Genomic DNA, 19,003 nt, shown 5'->3' on the forward strand with positions numbered 1-19,003 from the left:
GCACACTAGTGTGTCACGGCACACTGGTTGAAAAACACTGCATTACTGTACTGTGTGTGTGTCACACTTGTAACTGAGCGTACACATGACTACTGTGTGTGTGTCACACGTGTAACTGAGCGTACACATTACTGTACTATGTGTGTCACGTGTAATTGAGCGTACACATTACTGTACTGTGTGTCACATGTGTAACTGAGCGTACACATTACTGTACTGTGTGTGTCACATGTGTTACTGAGCGTACACATTACTGTACTGTGTGTGTTTCACACGTGTCACTGAGCGTACACATTACTGTACTGTGTGTGTGTCACACGTGTCACTGAGCGTACACATTACTGTACTGTGTGTGTGTCACACGTGTCACTGAGCGTACACATTACTGTACTGTGTGTCACACGTGTCACTGAGCGTACACATTACTGTACTGTGTGCCACACGTGTAACACACATTACTGTACTGTGTGTCACACGTGTAACTGAGCCTACACATTACTGTACTGTGTGTGTCACACGTGTAACTGAGCCTACACATTACTGTACTGTGTGTCACACGTGTAACTGAGCGTACACATTACTGTACTGTGTGTGTCACACGTGTAACTGAGCGTACACATTACTGTACTGTGTGTGACACGTATAACTGAGCGTACACATTACTGTACTGTGTGTCTGTCACATGTGTAACTGAGCGTACACATGACTGTACTGTGTGTGTGTAACTGAGCGTACACATGACTGTACTGTGTGTGTCACGTGTGTAACTGAGCATACACATTACTGTACTGTGTGTGTCACACGTGTAACTGAGCGTACACATTACTGTACTGTGTGTGTCACACGTGTAACTGAGCGTACACATTACTGTACTGTGTGCGTCACACGTGTAACTGAGCGTACACATTACTGTACTGTGTGTGTGTAACTGAGCGTACACATTACTGTACTGTGTGTGTGTAACTTGTTACGGTATAACCTGGATACCAAGGGTTAATACCAGGTGAAAGATGCCCGAATATGGGATCAGCAACTCACAACCCAGCTAATTCCCCCCTCAAACATGAGACCAGGCTCCACATTGAAGGTTAAAACAGAATGCACTTTATTGAAGGCTATATGCCCAGTATTTATGCAGGTTTGACCCCAGATGGGGGGTTGAAAGAATATTGTACATTAGATAGAGGGAAAACGCCCTTTGACTTGCCACAATAGAATTACATTACTTAAGCAGATAAGCAAGTTAAACACAAGACACAATTGAGCCCTTCTTATCACTTGGGTGTCTGCTCTCTGGATGTGATTAAACAATGTGAATGTTTATCACTAAACTTATTTACAGTACACAATAGCTGAGGCTAGCAACCTTGTCTTTAGAAAATAGCTTCTTAAAGCTGAACACAGTTAAAGGGATACTAAACCCAAAAATTTTCTTTCGTGATTCAGAAAGAGAATTCAATTTTAAACAACTTTACAATTTACTTCTATTATCTAATATGCTTTATTTTTTAGATATCCTTTGTTAAAGAAATAGCAATGCACATGGGTGAGCCAATAACACGAGGCATCTATGTGCAGGTACCAATCAGCAGCTACTTGAGCCTATCTAGATATGCTATTTAGCAAAGAATATCAAGAGAATGAAGCAAAATAGACAATTGAAGTAAATTAGAAAGTTGTTTAAAATGGCATGCTCTATCTAAATCACGAAAGAAAAAATGTGGGTTTAATGTCCCTTTAACTCTTTCAGTACTGACAGAAGGGTCTGTCACATAGCTCCCTCCTAGTGGAACACTCCGGCAGACCCGGCTTGACCCTTTGGCGGGTCAACCTGGGGATGACCGGACTAGGGTGGTAGGCATGTCAGTTTGCCGGGACAATTCATCTGCATTCCCGTTATGAGAGAGAATCCCTGTCCGTATAAATAAGGGTTCAACTTCTTCAGTGCCCAGACTAGGGCTAAACAGTCCTTCAAAATATCATCGGCTTCTTTACGTGGTTTTTGTACCTGCTCTTTATAGGTATCCACAATCCCTTCATACTGATATAGGGTGCCCTTGAGTTTCTGCACCTCACTATGAGCCAGCGCCAGCTTCTCCTCCAGTGTCGCTAAGTTTGTCTTTAATGTTTCATGTTCCACTCTCAAGCTGGTGTTTTCTGCGGTCTGTCGGTGCAGCTTGTCTAGCAGAGATTCCCATTCCAAACATGCTTTTTCCTCTGCGCTCCTCTTCTCTCCCGCTAGCACTGTTACGTGATTGTTTATCGTGACCATTTCATCCTCTACTTGACTCTTCTCCTTCATCAGCGCATTGTAACGGGACTTCCACGTATCAATAGCGGATAGAGATTTACTGAACTCAGCGTCCTGGGGCTTATAAGCAGGTGGGTCAGTCTCTGCTGCACGGATCTGGGCATGGGTAGTCACAGGGTTAACATCAGCGGGACCCATAGGAGCGTAGGCAGAAACAAGGGGGGCCAAGTTATTTCCAAGGAGAACATCAGCTGGTAAATCCTTCATTACCCCCACATTTGCAGGTCTAGCACCCACTCCCCAATCCAAATGTACCCGGGCAACAGGTAGGCGGAACACAGTGCCCCCTGCCACCCTCACAGCCACAGTGTCTCCAGTGTGCTGCGTTCAGACACCAAGTTCTTTTGAAGCAAGGTCGTGGTAGCACCAGTATCCCGTAGACCACTGACCTCCTTCCCATTCACTTTAACCAGTTGCCGGTTATTCCGGCAGGTAGCTTGCACAAGGTCTGCTTCATGTAGAATGCCCCAGCATTCTTCCACCTCTACGCAGTGGGCCGCAGGCTGAGGGTTACGTGGGATTCCGCCGGCAGGTCTTCTCCAGGACTGTGCTTGGTTCGCTGCGTTTAGGGGACACTCTGGTCTTTTGTGCCCCAGTTGCTTACATCCAAAGCACCGAATAGGCTGTGAGTAGCCCCGTGAATTGAACCGGGCTCTCTGAGGATAGTTCGTGGCTGGAGGCCGTGTGGTAGAGCCGTGCGCCGGGGGTTGGTAACTGGTAGCTGCTGGGGTGACTGTGGGTCTGTACTCCACTCTGGCAGGGGGCTTAGTGGTAGCAGTGTCCAGTTTGCGGGCATCTGTATACTCATCTGCCAGGCAAGCAGCTTCATGCAGGGTGGAGGGTTTACGGTCCTTGTGACAGACCCTTCTGTCAGTACTGAAAGAGTTAACTTTGTGCAGCTTTAAGAAGCTATTTTCTAAAGACAGGGTTGCTGGCATCAGCTATTGTGTACTGTAATTAAGTTTAGTGATAAACATTCACATTGTTTAATCACATCCAGAGAGCAGACGCCTAAGTGATAAGAAAGGCTCAAGTGTGTCTTGTGTTTAACTTGTTTATCTGCTTAAGTAATGTAATTCTATTGTATCATGTCAAAGGGCGTTTCCCTCTATCTAATGTACAATATTCTTTCAACCCCCCAACTGGGGTCAGACCTGCATAAATACTGGGCATATAGCCTTCAATAAATGACATTCTGTTTTAACCTTCAATGTGGAGCCTGGTCTCATGTTTGAGGGGGGAATTAGCTTGGTTGTGAGTTGCTGATCTCACATTCAGGGCATCTTCCATCTGGTATTAACCCTTGGTATCCTTTTGGTACCGTAACAGTCCTGAACCCACTCTCTAACTCCTGCTGATAACTTGTCAAAGCAATGTTCCAACAGGAATAGCTGCAGCACCTCTTCCCCAGATACGGCTTGGCACCCCGCTATCCAGTAAGATGCTGTGCGGTGCACCTTACATGCCCACTCAACGTAGGAATCACCGGCTAATTTAACAGTGTCTCTGAACTGCCTCCGGTGTAACCGCATACCTGGAGAGCAGAGCCTCTTTTACAGTATTATAATCTCCGACTTCCTCATCTGGAATGGCCCGAAAAGCCTCACTGGCCCGGCCGGATAATTTCCCAGATAATATCGTGACCCAGTCCTCTGTGGGTACCTGGTGTAGTGCACATTGCCTCTTAAAATCCGCAAGGTACCCGTCAATCTCTCCTTCTGTTTCCAGGAAGTTTTTAAAAGCTGCAAAATTTACTTTTCTCATTTCCACTGGGGTTGCTGTGACTTGGGCTGCTGCAGCGCCGCTTTGGCGAAGTAGGTTGGCCTCCACAGTGGCTATGACCCGGTCGATAATTTCCACAGATGGGTTGACAGCCCGGTCAAAGCTTGCTTCTTCGGGGGTTCTGTCTGATATGCTGAGCCCATTGGTTCCTACGGTCCCTGGTACTCTTTCCATCTTGGTCAGTATTGTAATAATCCCCCTCTTCCTGAGGTTACTGGCTTGTGTAGTTGCTCTTCTGGGCGATAAGGATCACCCTGTCGCTTGCCACCAATTGTTACGGTATAACCCGGATACCAAGGGTTAATACCAGGTGAAAGATGCCCGAATATGGGATCAGCAACTCACAACCCAGCTAATTCCCCCCTCAAACATGAGACCAGGCTCCACATTGAAGGGTAAAACATAATGCACTTTATTGAAGGCTATATACCCAGTATTTATGCAGGTCTGACCCCAGATGGGGGGTTGAAAGAATATTGTACATTAGATAGAGGGAAAACGCCCTTTGACTTGCCACAATAGAATCACATTACTTAAGCAGATAAGCAAGTTAAACACAAGACACAATTGAGCCCTTCTTATCACTTGGGCGTCTGCTCTCTGGATGTGATTAAACAATGTGAATGTTTATCACTAAACTTAATTACAGTACACAATAGCTGAGGCTAGCAACCTTGTCTTTAGAAAATAGCTTCTTAAAGCTGAACAAAGTTAACTCTTTCAGTACTGACAGAAGGGTCTGTCACATAACTGAGCGTACACATTACTGCACTGTGTGTGTAACTGAGCGTACACATGACTGTACTGTGTGTGTGTCACATGTGTAACTGAGCGTACACATTACTGTACTGTGTGTGTGTCACACGTGTAACTGAGCGTACACATTACTGTACTGTGTGTGTGTCACACGTGTAACTGAGCGTACACATTACTGTATTGTGTGTGTCACACGTGTAACTGAGCGTACACATTACTGTACTGTGTGTGTCACACGTGTAACTGAGCGTACACATTACTGTACTGTGTGTCACACGTGTAACTGAGCGTACACATTACTGTACTGTGTGTCACACGTGTAACTGAGCGTACACATTACTGTACTGTGTGTCACACGTGTAACTGAGCGTACACATTACTGTACTGTGTGTCACACGTGTAACTGAGCGTACACATTACTGTACTGTGCGTGTCACGTGTAACTGAGCGTACACATTACTGTACTGTGTGTGTCACGTGTAACTGAGCATACACAGTACTGTACTGTGTGTGTCACACGTGTAACTGAGCTTACACATTACTGTACTGTGTGTGTCACACGTGTAACTGAGCTTACACATTACTGTACTGTGTGTCACATGTGTAACTGAGCGTACACATTACTGTACTGTGTGACACGTGTAACTGAGCGTGCACATGACTGTACTGTGTGTGTGTGTGTGTAACTGAGCGTACACATTACTGTACTGTGTGACACACACAGTACAGTAATGTGCACGCTCAGTTACACGTGTCACACAGTACAGTAATGTGTACGCTCAGTTACACATATGACACACACAGTACAGTAATGTGTACGCTCAGTTACACATGTGACACAGTACAGTAATGTGTAAGCTCAGTTATACGTGTGACACACACAGTACAGTAATGTGTAAGCTCAGTTACACGTGTGACACACACAGTACAGTACTGTGTATGCTCAGTTACACGTGACACACACAGTACAGTAATGTGTACGATCAGTTACACGTGACACACACAGTACAGTAATGTGTACGCTCAGTTACACGTGTGACACACAGTACAGTAATGTGTACGCTCAGTTACACGTGTGACACACAGTACAGTAATGTGCACGCTCAGTTACACGTGTCACATGTGTAACTGAGCGTACCACATTACTGCACTGTGTGTGTGTAACTGAGCATACACATTACTGCACTGTGTGTGTGTAACTGAGCGTACACATTACTGCACTGTGTGTGTGTAACTGAACGTACACATTACTGCACTGTGTGTGTGTAACTGAGCGTACACATTACTGCACTGTGTGTGTCACACGTATAACTGAGCTTACACATTACTGTACTGTGTGTGTCACATGTATAACTGAGCGTACACATTACCGCACTGTGTGTGTGTAACTGAGCGTACACATTACTGCACTGTATGTGTGTAACTGAGCGTATACATTACTGCACTGTGTGTGTCACACGTGTAACTGAGCGTACACATTACTGTACTGTGTGTCACATGTGTAACTGAGCGTACACATTACTGCACTGTGTGTCACATGTGTAACTGAGCGTGCACATTACTGTACTGTGTGTGTCACATGTGTAACTGAGCGTACACATTACTGCACTGTGTGTGTCACACGTGTAACTGAGCGTACACATTACTGCACTGTGTGTGTCATGTGTAACTGAGCGTACACATTACTGCACTGTGTGTGTCATGTGTAACTGAGCGTGGACATTACTGCACTGTGTGTGTCATGTGTAACTGAGCGTACACATTACTGCACTGTGTGTCACATGTGTAACTGAGCGTACACATTACTGTACTGTGTGTCACATGTGTAACTGAGCGTGCACATGACTGTACTGTGTGACACATGTGTAACTGAGCGTACACATGACTGTACTGTGTCACATGTGTAACTGAGCGTACACATTACTGTACTGTGTGTCACATGTGTAACTGAGTGTACACATTACTGTACTGTGTAACTGAGCGTGCACATGACTGTACTGTGTGTGTGTGTAACTGAGCGTACACACTACTGTACTGTGTGACACGTGTAACTGAGCGTGCACATTACTGCACTGTGTGTGTCATGTGTAACTGAGCGTACACATTACTGCACTGTGTGTGTCATGTGTAACTGAGCGTACACATTACTGCACTGTGTGTGTCATGTGTAACTGAGCGTACACATTACTGCACTGTGTGTGTCATGTGTAACTGAGCGTACACGTTACTGCACTGTGTGTGTCATGTGTAACTGAGCGTACACGTTACTGCACTGTGTGTGTCACATGTGTAACTGAGCGTACACATTACTGCACTGTGTGTGTCACATGTGTAACTGAGCGTGCACATTACTGTACTGTGTGTCACATGTGTAACTGAGCGTGCACATTACTGCACTGTGTGTGTCACATGTGTAACTGAGCGTGTCACATGTGTAACTGAGCGTGCACATTACTGCACTGTGTGTCACATGTGTAACTGAGCGTACACATTACTGTACTGTGTGTCACATGTGTAACTGAGCGTGTCACATGTGTAACTGAGCGTACACATTACTGTACTGTGTGTCACATGTGTAACTGAGCGTACACATTACTGTACTGTGTGTCACATGTGTAACTGAGCGTGCACATGACTGTACTGTGTGACACGTGTAACTGAGCGTGCACATGACTGTACTGTGTGTCACATGTGTAACTGAGCGTACACATTACTGTACTGTGTCACATGTGTAACTGAGCGTGCACATGACTGTATTGTGTGTGTGTGTGTGTGTGTGTGTAACTGAGCGTACACACTACTGTACTGTGTGACACGTGTAACTGAGCGTGCACATTACTGCACTGTGGGTACTGTCACATGTGTAACTGAGCGTACAGATTACTGTACTGTGTGACACGTGTGTTACGGTACCAACAGGATACCAAGGGTTAATACCAGATGGAAGATGCCCTGAATGTGAGATCAGCACCTCACAACCCAGGTAATTCCCCCCTCAAACATGAGACCAGGCTCCACATTGAAGGTTAAAACAGAATGCAATTTATTGAAGGCTAGATGCCCAGTATTTATGCAGGTCTGACCCCAGATGGGGGGGTTGAAAGAATATTGTACATTAGATAGAGGGAAAACGCCCTTTGACATGCCACAATAGAATTACATTACTTAAGCAGATAACCAAGTTAAACACAAGACACACTTGAGCTTTTCTTATAACTGGGGCGTCTGCCCTCTGGATGGGATTAAACAATGTGAATGTTTATCACTAAACTTAATTACAGTACACAATAGCTGAGGCTAGCAACCTTGTCTTTAGAAAATAGCTTCTTAAAGCTGAACAAAGTTAACTCTTTCAGTACTGACAGAAGGGTCTGTCACAACGTGTAGCTGAGCGTGCACATTACTGCACTGTGGGTACTGTCACATGTGTAACTGAGCGTACACATTACTGTACTGTGTGACACGTGTAACTGAGCGTGCACATTACTGCACTGTGGGTACTGTCACATGTGTAACTGAGCGTACACATTACTGCACTGTGTGTGTCACACGTGTAACTGAGCGTACACATTACTGTACTGTGTGTCACATGTGTAACTGAGCGTACACATTACTGTACTGTGTGACATGTGTAACTGAGCGTGCACATTACTGCACTGTGGGTACTGTCACATGTGTAACTGAGCGTACACATTACTGTACTGTGTGACACGTGTAACTGAGCGTGCACATTACTGCACTGTGGGTACTGTCACATGTGTAACTGAGCGTACACATTACTGTACTGTGTGACACGTGTAACTGAGCGTGCACATTACTGCACTGTGGGTACTGTCACATGTGTAACTGAGCGTACACATTACTGTACTGTGTGACACGTGTAACTGAGCGTGCACATTACAGCACTGTGGGTACTGTCACCATAAGCTAATGGGCTACTGGGTACACTTATACAGGGTTATGATGCTGTAAGTTACATATGAACATAATCCAGCATGTGTAGAGTATTGTTAGTGGGGTAGGCAAGGCTAGCCACGGTCATTAAGTTAGAAAAACATCTGAGACCATTAAGGGACAGATATGTAGCAGGATGAGGCTCAAGACTTCTGCAATGTGCAATAACATTTCTCAGATTTTGACTTTTATTGAAATTTTATTCTGAAAATCAAAACAAAGGGGGCAAAATAATGACAGTATTTTGTATTATGTCTTACAGATAATTACACATTTCAATTAAAATCTCAGTGTTTAAATAATGTCACTCTTGATGTTAGTCTCTTGTTTCCCTCTCTATAAAGCAAGGTCCACAGGGCATCAGACACAATAGATCAGGACCTCATCAGAAATGATTTACACTCATACATCTCCTGAGTTGTGTTAGAAGTCATGACTGCACAAGGGTTTCTCTCACTATGTCAGGTTACTGGGGGTGAGTTTATTAGGAATGGGATATGCACGTAGCGGCCACTCACCAGTACTTATCTACACAGGCAGCTTCAGGGCAGGACTTGGCTATGTGTTTAATTCCTGTATGTAATATGCGTCACTCTTAAGAATTGTTTTGTTTGTAGGTGCTGGAAATAAACGACATCACCGGTTTGTAGCATTAACTGCTATACCTGTAGGTAAGTAACTCTCATGTTACCGGCATTTTAAAATATATGTTTTAAGTAAATATGTCAAATGAAGATAGTTGCCTCACTTGTGCATTTAAATAGTACACAATACTTGATGAATCACTAAGGCCTAGATTTGGAGTTTGGCGGTAGATGGGCTGTTAACGCTCCGCGGGCTTTTTTCTGGCCGCACCATAAAATTAACTCTGGTATCGAGAGTTCAAAAAAATGCTGCGTTAGGCTCCAAAAAAGGAGCGTAGAGCATTTTTACCGCAAATGCAACTCTCGATACCAGAGTTGCTTACGGATGCGGCCAGCCTCAAAAACGTGCTCGTGCACGATTCTCCCATAGGAAACAATGGGGCTGTTTGAGCTGAAAAAAAACCTAACACCTGCAAAAAAGCAGCGTTCAGCTCCTAACGCAGCCCCATTGTTTCCTATGGGGAAACACTTCCTACGTCTGCACCTAACACCCTAACATGTACCCCGAGTCTAAACACCCCTAACCTTACACTTATTAACCCCTAATCTGCCGCCCCCGCTATCGCTGACACCTGCATTATATTATTAACCCCTAATCTGCCGCTCCGTAAACCGCCGCAATTTACATTATCCCTATGTACCCCTAATCTGCTGCCCCTAACACCGCCGACCCCTATATTATATTTATTAACCCCTAATCTGCCCCCCTCAACGTTGCCGACACCTGCCTACACTTATTAACCCCTAATCTGCCGACCGGACCTGAGCGCTACTATAATAAATGTATTAACCCCTAACCCGCCTCACTAACCCTATCATAAATAGTATTAACCCCTAATCTGCCCTCCCTAACATCGCCGACACCTAACTTCAATTATTAACCCCTAATCTGACGACCGGAGCTCATCGCTACTATAATAAATGGATTAACCCCTAAAGCTAAGTCAAACACTAACACCCCCCTAACTTAAATATAATTTACATCTAACGAAATTAATTAACTCTTATTAAATAAATTATTCCTATTTAAAGCTAAATACTTACCTGTAAAATAAATCCTAATATAGCTACAATATAAATTATAATTACATTGTAGCTATTTTAGGATTAATATTTATTTCTCCAACATAGGTGTGTCCGGTCCACGGCGTCATCCTTACTTGTGGGATATTCTCTTCCCCAACAGGAAATGGCAAAGAGCCCAGCAAAGCTGGTCACATGATCCCTCCTAGGCTCCGCCTTCCCCAGTCATTCTCTTTGCCGTTGTACAGGCAACATCTCCACGGAGATGGCTTAGAGTTTTTTAGTGTTTAACTGTAGTTTTTATTATTCAATCAAGAGTTTGTTATTTTAAAATAGTGCTGGTATGTACTATTTACTCTGAAACAGAAAAGAGATGAAGATTTCTGTTTGTAAGAGGAAAATGATTTTAGCAACCGTTACTAAAATCGATGACTGTTCCACACAGGACTGTTGAGAGGAATTAACTTCAGTTGGGGGAACAGTGAGCAGACTTTTGCTGCTTGAGGTATGACACATTCTAACAAGACGATGTAATGCTGGAAGCTGTCATTTTCCCTATGGGATCCGGTAAGCCATTTTTATTACAGAAAGAAAAAAAGGGCTTCACAAGGGCTTTCTAAGACTGTAGACATTTTCTGGGCTAAATCGATTTATATTTTATACTCCATAGCCTTGAGGAATTATTTTAATCTTGGGAATTATGTAAAATAACCGGCAGGCACTGTATTGGACACCTTATTCTCTAGGGGCTTTCCCTAATCATAGGCAGAGTCTCATTTTCGCGCCTGTATTGCGCACTTGTTTTTGAGAAGCATGACATGCAGATGCATGTGTGAGGAGCTCTGATACATAGAAAAGACTTTCTGAAGGCGTCATTTGGTATCGTATTCCCCTTTGGGCTTGGTTGGGTCTCAGCAAAGCAGATACCAGGGACTGTAAAGGGGTTAAATATAAAAACGGCTCCGGTTCCGTTATTTTAAGGGTTAAAGCTTCCAAATTTGGTGTGCAATACTTTTAAAGGCTTTAAGACACTGTGGTGAAATTTTGGTGAATTTTGAACAATTCCTTCATACTTTTTCGCAATTGCAGTAATAAAGTGTGTTCAGTTTAAAATTTAAAGTGACAGTAACGGTTTATTTTAAAACGTTTTTTGTACTTTGTTATCAAGTTTTTGCCTGTTTAACATGTCTGAACTACCAGATAGACTGTGTTCTGAATGTGGGGAAGCCAAGGTTCCTTCTCATTTAAATAGATGTGATTTATGTGACACAAAATTTAGAGAAAATGATGCCCAAGATGATTCCTCAAGTGAGGGGAGTAAGCATGGTACTGCATCATCCCCTCCTTCGTCTACACCAGTCTTGCCCACACAGGAGGCCCCTAGTACATCTAGCGCGCCAATACTCCTTACTATGCAACAATTAACGGCTGTAATGGATAATTCTATCAAAAACATTTTAGCCAAAATGCCCACTTATCAGCGAAAGCGCGACTGCTCTGTTTTAGAAAATACTGAAGAGCATGAGGACGCTGATGATATTGGTTCTGAAGGGCCCCTACACCAGTCTGAGGGGGCCAGGGAGGTTTTGTCTGAGGGAGAAATTTCAGATTCAGGGAAAATTTCTCAACAAGCTGAACCTGATGTGATTACATTTAAATTTAAATTGGAACATCTCCGCGCTCTGCTTAAGGAGGTGTTATCCACTCTGGATGATTGTGAGAATTTGGTCATTCCAGAGAAACTATGTAAAATGGACAAGTTCCTAGAGGTCCCGGGGCCCCCCCGAAGCTTTTCCTATACCCAAGCGGGTGGCGGACATTGTAAATAAAGAATGGGAAAGGCCCGGTATACCTTTCGTCCCTCCCCCCATATTTAAAAAATTGTTTCCTATGGTCGACCCCAGAAAGGACTTATGGCAGACAGTCCCCAAGGTCGAGGGGGCGGTTTCTACTCTAAACAAACGCACCACTATACCCATAGAAGATAGTTGTGCTTTCAAAGATCCTATGGATAAAAAATTAGAAGGTTTGCTTAAAAAGATGTTTGTTCAGCAAGGTTACCTTCTACAACCAATTTCATGCATTGTTCCTGTCACTACAGCCGCGTGTTTCTGGTTCGATGAGCTAGAAAAGGCGATCAATAATAATTCTTCTTCTTATGAGGAGATTATGGACAGAATTCGTGCTCTCAAATTGGCTAATTCTTTCACCCTAGACGCCACTTTGCAATTGGCTAGGTTAGCGGCGAAAAATTCTGGTTTTGCTATTGTGGCGCGCAGAGCGCTTTGGTTAAAATCTTGGTCAGCGGATGCGTCTTCCAAGAACAAATTGCTTAACATTCCTTTCAAGGGGAAAACGCTGTTTGGCCCTGACTTGAAAGAGATTATCTCTGATATCACTGGGGGCAAGGGCCACGCCCTTCCTCAGGATAGGTCTTTCAAGGCCAAAAATAAACCTAATTTTCGTCCCTTTCGCAGAAACGGACCAGCCCCAAGTGCTACGTCCTCTAAGCAAGAGGGTAATACTTCTCAAGCCAAGCCAGCCTGGAGACCAATGCAAGGCTGGAACAAAGGAAAGCAGGCCAAGAAACCTGCCACTGCTACCAAGACAGCATGAGATATTGGCCCCCGATCCGGGACCGGATCTGGTGGGGGGCAGACTCTCTCTCTTCGCTCAGGCTTGGGCAAGAGATGTTCTGGATCCTTGGGCGCTAGAAATAGTCTCCCAAGGTTATCTTCTGGAATTCAAGGGGCTTCCTCCAAGGGGGAGGTTCCACAGGTCTCAATTGTCTTCAGACCACATAAAAAAACAGGCATTCTTACATTGTGTAGAAGACCTGTTAAAAATGGGAGTGATTCATCCTGTTCCATTAGGAGAACAAGGGATGGGGTTCTACTCCAATCTGTTCGTAGTTCCCAAAAAAGAGGGAACATTCAGACCAATCTTAGATCTCAAGATCCTAAACAAGTTTCTCAAGGTTCCATCGTTCAAAATGGAAACCATTCGAACTATTCTTCCTTCCATCCAGGAAGGTCAATTCATGACCACGGTGGATTTAAAGGATGCGTATCTACATATTCCTATCCACAAGGAACATCATCGGTTCCTAAGGTTCGCATTCCTGGACAAGCATTACCAGTTTGTGGCACTTCCGTTCGGATTAGCCACTGCTCCAAGGATTTTCACAAAGGTACTAGGGTCCCTTCTAGCGGTGCTAAGACCAAGGGGCATTGCAGTAGTACCTTACTTGGACGACATTCTGATTCAAGCGTCGTCCCTTCCTCAAGCAAAGGCTCACACGGACATTGTCCTGGCCTTTCTCAGATCTCACGGGTGGAAAGTGAACGTAGAAAAAAGTTCTCTGTCTCCGTCAACAAGGGTTCCCTTCTTGGGAACAATAATAGACTCCTTAGAAATGAGGATTTTTCTGACAGAGGCCAGAAAATCAAAACTTCTGAACTCTTGTCAAATACTTCATTCTGTTCCTCTTCCTTCCATAGCGCAGTGCATGGAAGTAATAGGTTTGATGGTAGCGGCAATGGACATAGTTCCTTTTGCGCGCATTCATCTAAGACCATTACAACTGTGCATGCTCAGTCAGTGGAATGGGGACTATACAGACTTGTCTCCGACGATACAAGTAAATCAGAGGACCAGAGATTCACTCCGTTGGTGGCTGTCCCTGGACAACCTGTCACAGGGGATGAGCTTCCGCAGACCAGAGTGGGTCATTGTCACGACCGACGCCAGTCTGGTGGGCTGGGGCGCGGTCTGGGGACCCCTGAAAGCTCAGGGTCTTTGGTCTCGGGAAGAATCTCTTCTACCGATAAATATTCTGGAACTGAGAGCGATACTCAATGCTCTCAAGGCTTGGCCTCAGCTAGCAAAGGCCAAGTTCATACGGTTTCAATCAGACAACATGACGACTGTTGCGTACATCAACCATCAGGGGGGAACAAGGAGTTCCCTGGCGATGGAAGAAGTGACCAAAATCATTCAATGGGCGGAGACTCACTCCTGCCACTTGTCTGCAATCCACATCCCAGGAGTGGAAAATTGGGAAGCGGATTTTCTGAGTCGTCAGACATTTCATCCGGGGGAGTGGGAACTCCATCCGGAAATCTTTGCCCAAATCACTCAATTGTGGGGCATTCCAGACATGGATCTGATGGCCTCTCGTCAGAACTTCAAGGTTCCTTGCTACGGGTCCAGATCCAGGGATCCCAAGGCGACTCTAGTAGATGCACTAGTAGCACCTTGGACCTTCAAACTAGCTTATGTATTCCCGCCGTTTCCTCTCATCCCCAGGCTGGTAGCCAGGATCAATCAGGAGAGAGCATCGGTGATCTTGATAGCTCCTGCGTGGCCACGCAGGACTTGGTATGCAGACCTGGTGAATATGTCATCGGCTCCACCATGGAAGCTACCTTTGAGACGAGACCTTCTTGTTCAAGGTCCGTTCGAACATCCGAATCTGGTCTCACTCCAACTGACTGCTTGGAGATTGAACGCTTGATCTTATCAAAGCGAGGGTTCTCAGATTCTGTCATTGATACTCTTGTTCAGGCCAGAAAGCCTGTAACTAGAAAAATTTACCACAAAATATGGAAAAAATATATCTGTTGGTGTGAATCTAAAGGATTCCCTTGGGACAAGGTAAAAATTCCTAAGATTCTATCCTTCCTTCAAGAAGGTTTGGAGAAAGGATTATCTGCTAGTTCCTTGAAGGGACAGATTTCTGCCTTGTCTGTGTTACTTCACAAAAAACTGGCAGCTGTGGCAGATGTTCAAGCCTTTGTTCAGGCTCTGGTTAGAATCAAGCCTGTTTACAAACCTTTGACTCCTCCTTGGAGTCTCAATTTAGTTCTTTCAGTTCTTCAGGGGGTTCCGTTTGAACCCTTACATTCCGTTGATATTAAGTTATTATCTTGGAAAGTTTTGTTTTTGGTTGCAATTTCTTCTGCTAGAAGAGTTTCAGAATTATCTGCTCTGCAGTGTTCTCCTCCTTATCTGGTGTTCCATGCAGATAAGGTGGTTTTACGTACTAAACCTGGTTTTCTTCCGAAAGTTGTTTCTAACAAAAACATTAACCAGGAGATAGTCGTGCCTTCTTTGTGTCCGAATCCAGTTTCAAAGAAGGAACGTTTGTTGCACAATTTGGATGTTGTTCGTGCTCTAAAATTCTATTTAGATGCTACAAAGGATTTTAGACAAACATCTTCCTTGTTTGTTGTTTATTCTGGTAAAAGGAGAGGTCAAAAAGCAACTTCTACCTCTCTCTCTTTTTGGATTAAAAGCATCATCAGATTGGCTTACGAGACTGCCGGACGGCAGCCTCCTGAAAGAATCACAGCTCATTCCACTAGGGCTGTGGCTTCCACATGGGCCTTCAAGAACGAGGCTTCTGTTGATCAGATATGTAAGGCAGCGACTTGGTCTTCACTGCACACTTTTACTAAATTTTACAAGTTTGATACTTTTGCTTCTTCTGAGGCTATTTTTGGGAGAAAGGTTTTGCAAGCCGTGGTGCCTTCCATCTAGGTGACCTGATTTGCTCCCTCCCTTCATCCGTGTCCTAAAGCTTTGGTATTGGCTCCCACAAGTAAGGATGACGCCGTGGACCGGACACACCTATGTTGGAGAAAACAGAATTTATGTTTACCTGATAAATTACTTTCTCCAACGGTGTGTCCGGTCCACGGCCCGCCCTGGTTTTTTAATCAGGTCTGATAATTTATTTTCTTTAACTACAGTCACCACGGTATCATATGGTTTCTCCTATGCAAATATTCCTCCTTTACGTCGGTCGAATGACTGGGGAAGGCGGAGCCTAGGAGGGATCATGTGACCAGCTTTGCTGGGACTCTTTGCCATTTCCTGTTGGGGAAGAGAATATCCCACAAGTAAGGATGACGCCGTGGACCGGACACACCGTTGGAGAAAGTAATTTATCAGGTAAACATAAATTCTGTTTTTACAGGCAACTTGGTAATTATTTTAACCAGGTACAATAGCTATTAAATAGTTAAGAACTATTTAATAGTTACCTAGTTAAAATAATAACAAAATTACCTGTAAAATAAGTCCTAACCTAAGTTATAATTAAACCTAACACTACCCTATCAATAAATTAATTAAATAAACTACTTACAATTACCTACAATTAACCTAACACTACACTATCAATAAATAAATTAAATACAATTGCTACAAATAACTACAATTACATAAACTAACTAAAGTACAAAAAATAAAAAAGAACTAAGTTACAAAAAATAAAAAAATATTTACCAACATAAGAAAAATATTACAACAATTTTAAACTAATTACACCTACTCTAAGCCCCCTAATAAAATAACAAAGACCCCCAAAATAAAAAATTCCCTACCCTATTCTAAATTAATAAATGTAAAAGCTCTTAACTTACCAGCCCTGAACAGGGCCCTTTGCGGGGCATGCCCCAAGAAAATCAGCTCTTTTGCCTGTAAAAAAAAACATACAATACCCCCCTCCAACATTACAACCCACCACCCACATACCCCTAATCTAACCCAAACCCCCCTTAAATAAACCTAACACTAAGCCCCTGAAGATCTTCCTACCTTGTCTTCACCATCCAGGTATCACCGATCCGTCCTGGCATCTGGTGCTGAAGAGGTCCAGAAGAGGCTCCAAAGTCTTCCTCCTATCCGGCAAGAAGAGGACATCCGGACCGGCAAACATCTTCTCCAAGCGGCATCTTCGATCTTCTTCCATCCGGTGCGGAGCGGGTCCATCTTGAAGCAGCCGACGCGGATCCATCCTCTTCTTCCGTTGTCTCCCGACGAATGACGGTTCCTTTAAGGGACGTCATCCAAGATGGCGTCCCTCGAATTCCGATTGGCTGATAGGATTCTATCAGCCAATCGGAATTAAGGTAGGAATATTCTGATTGGCTGATGGAATCAGCCAATCAGAATCAAGTTCAATCCGATTGGCTGATCCAATCAGCCAATCAGATTGAGCTCGCATTCTATTGGCTGATCGGAACAGCCAATAGAATGCGAGGTCAATCTGATTGGCTGATTGGATCAGCCAATCGGATTGAACTTGATTCTGATTGGCTGATTCCATCAGCCAATCAGAATATTCCTACCTTAATTCCGATTGGCTGATAGAATCCTATCAGCCAATCGGAATTCGAGGGACGCCATCTTGGATGACGTCCCTTAAAGGAACCGTCATTCGTCGGGAGACAACGGAAGAAGAGGATGGATCCGCGTCGGCTGCTTCAAGATGGACCCGCTCCGCACCGGATGGAAGAAGATCGAAGATGCCGCTTGGAGAAGATGTTTGCCGGTCCGGATGTCCTCTTCTTGCCGGATAGGAGGAAGACTTTGGAGCCTCTTCTGGACCTCTTCAGCACCGGATGCCAGGACGGATCGGTGATACCTGGATGGTGAAGACAAGGTAGGAAGATCTTCAGGGGCTTAGTGTTAGGTTTATTTAAGGGGGGTTTGGGTTAGATTAGGGGTATGTGGGTGGTGGGTTGTAATGTTGGAGGGGGGTATTGTATGTTTTTTTTACAGGCAAAAGAGCTGATTTTCTTGGGGCATGCCCCGCAAAGGGCCCTGTTCAGGGCTGGTAAGGTAAAAGAGCTTTTACATTTATTAATTTAGAATAGGGTAGGGAATTTTTTATTTTGGGGGTCTTTGTTATTTTATTAGGGGGCTTAGAGTAGGTGTAATTAGTTTAAAATTGTTGTAATATTTTTCTTATGTTGGTAAATATTTTTTTATTTTTTGTAACTTAGTTCTTTTTTATTTTTTGTACTTTAGTTAGTTTATGTAATTGTAGTTATTTGTAGCAATTGTATTTAATTTATTTATTGATAGTGTAGTGTTAGGTTAATTGTAGGTAGTTTATTTAATTAATTTATTGATAGGGTAGTGTTAGGTTTAATTATAACTTAGGTTAGGACTTATTTTACAGGTAATTTTGTTATTATTTTAACTAGGTAACTATTAAATAGTTCTTAACTATTTAATAGCTATTGTACCTGGTTAAAATAATTACCAAGTTGCCTGTAAAATAAATATTAATCCTAAAATAGCTACAATGTAATTATAATTTATATTGTAGCTATATTAGGATTTATTTTACAGGTAAGTATTTAGCTTTAAATAGGAATAATTTATTTAATAAGAGTTAATTAATTTCGTTAGATGTAAATTATATTTAATTTAGGGGGGTGTTAGTGTTAGGGTTAGACTTAGCTTTAGGGGTTAATCCATTTATTATAGTAGCGGTGAGCTCCGGTCGTCAGATTAGGGGTTAATAATTGAAGTTAGGTGTCGGCGATGTTAGGGAGGGCAGATTAGGGGTTAATACTATTTATGATAGGGTTAGTGAGGCGGATTAGGGGTTAATAACTTTATTATAGTAGCGCTCAGGTCCGGTCGGCAGATTAGGGGTTAATAAGGGTAGGCAGGTGTCGGCGACGTTGAGGGGGGCAGATTAGGGGTTAATAAATATAATATAGGGGTCGGCGGT

The sequence above is a fragment of the Bombina bombina genome, chromosome 2, assembly GCF_027579735.1.
Source record: "Bombina bombina isolate aBomBom1 chromosome 2, aBomBom1.pri, whole genome shotgun sequence".
In the NCBI taxonomy this organism is placed as follows: domain Eukaryota; kingdom Metazoa; phylum Chordata; class Amphibia; order Anura; family Bombinatoridae; genus Bombina; species Bombina bombina.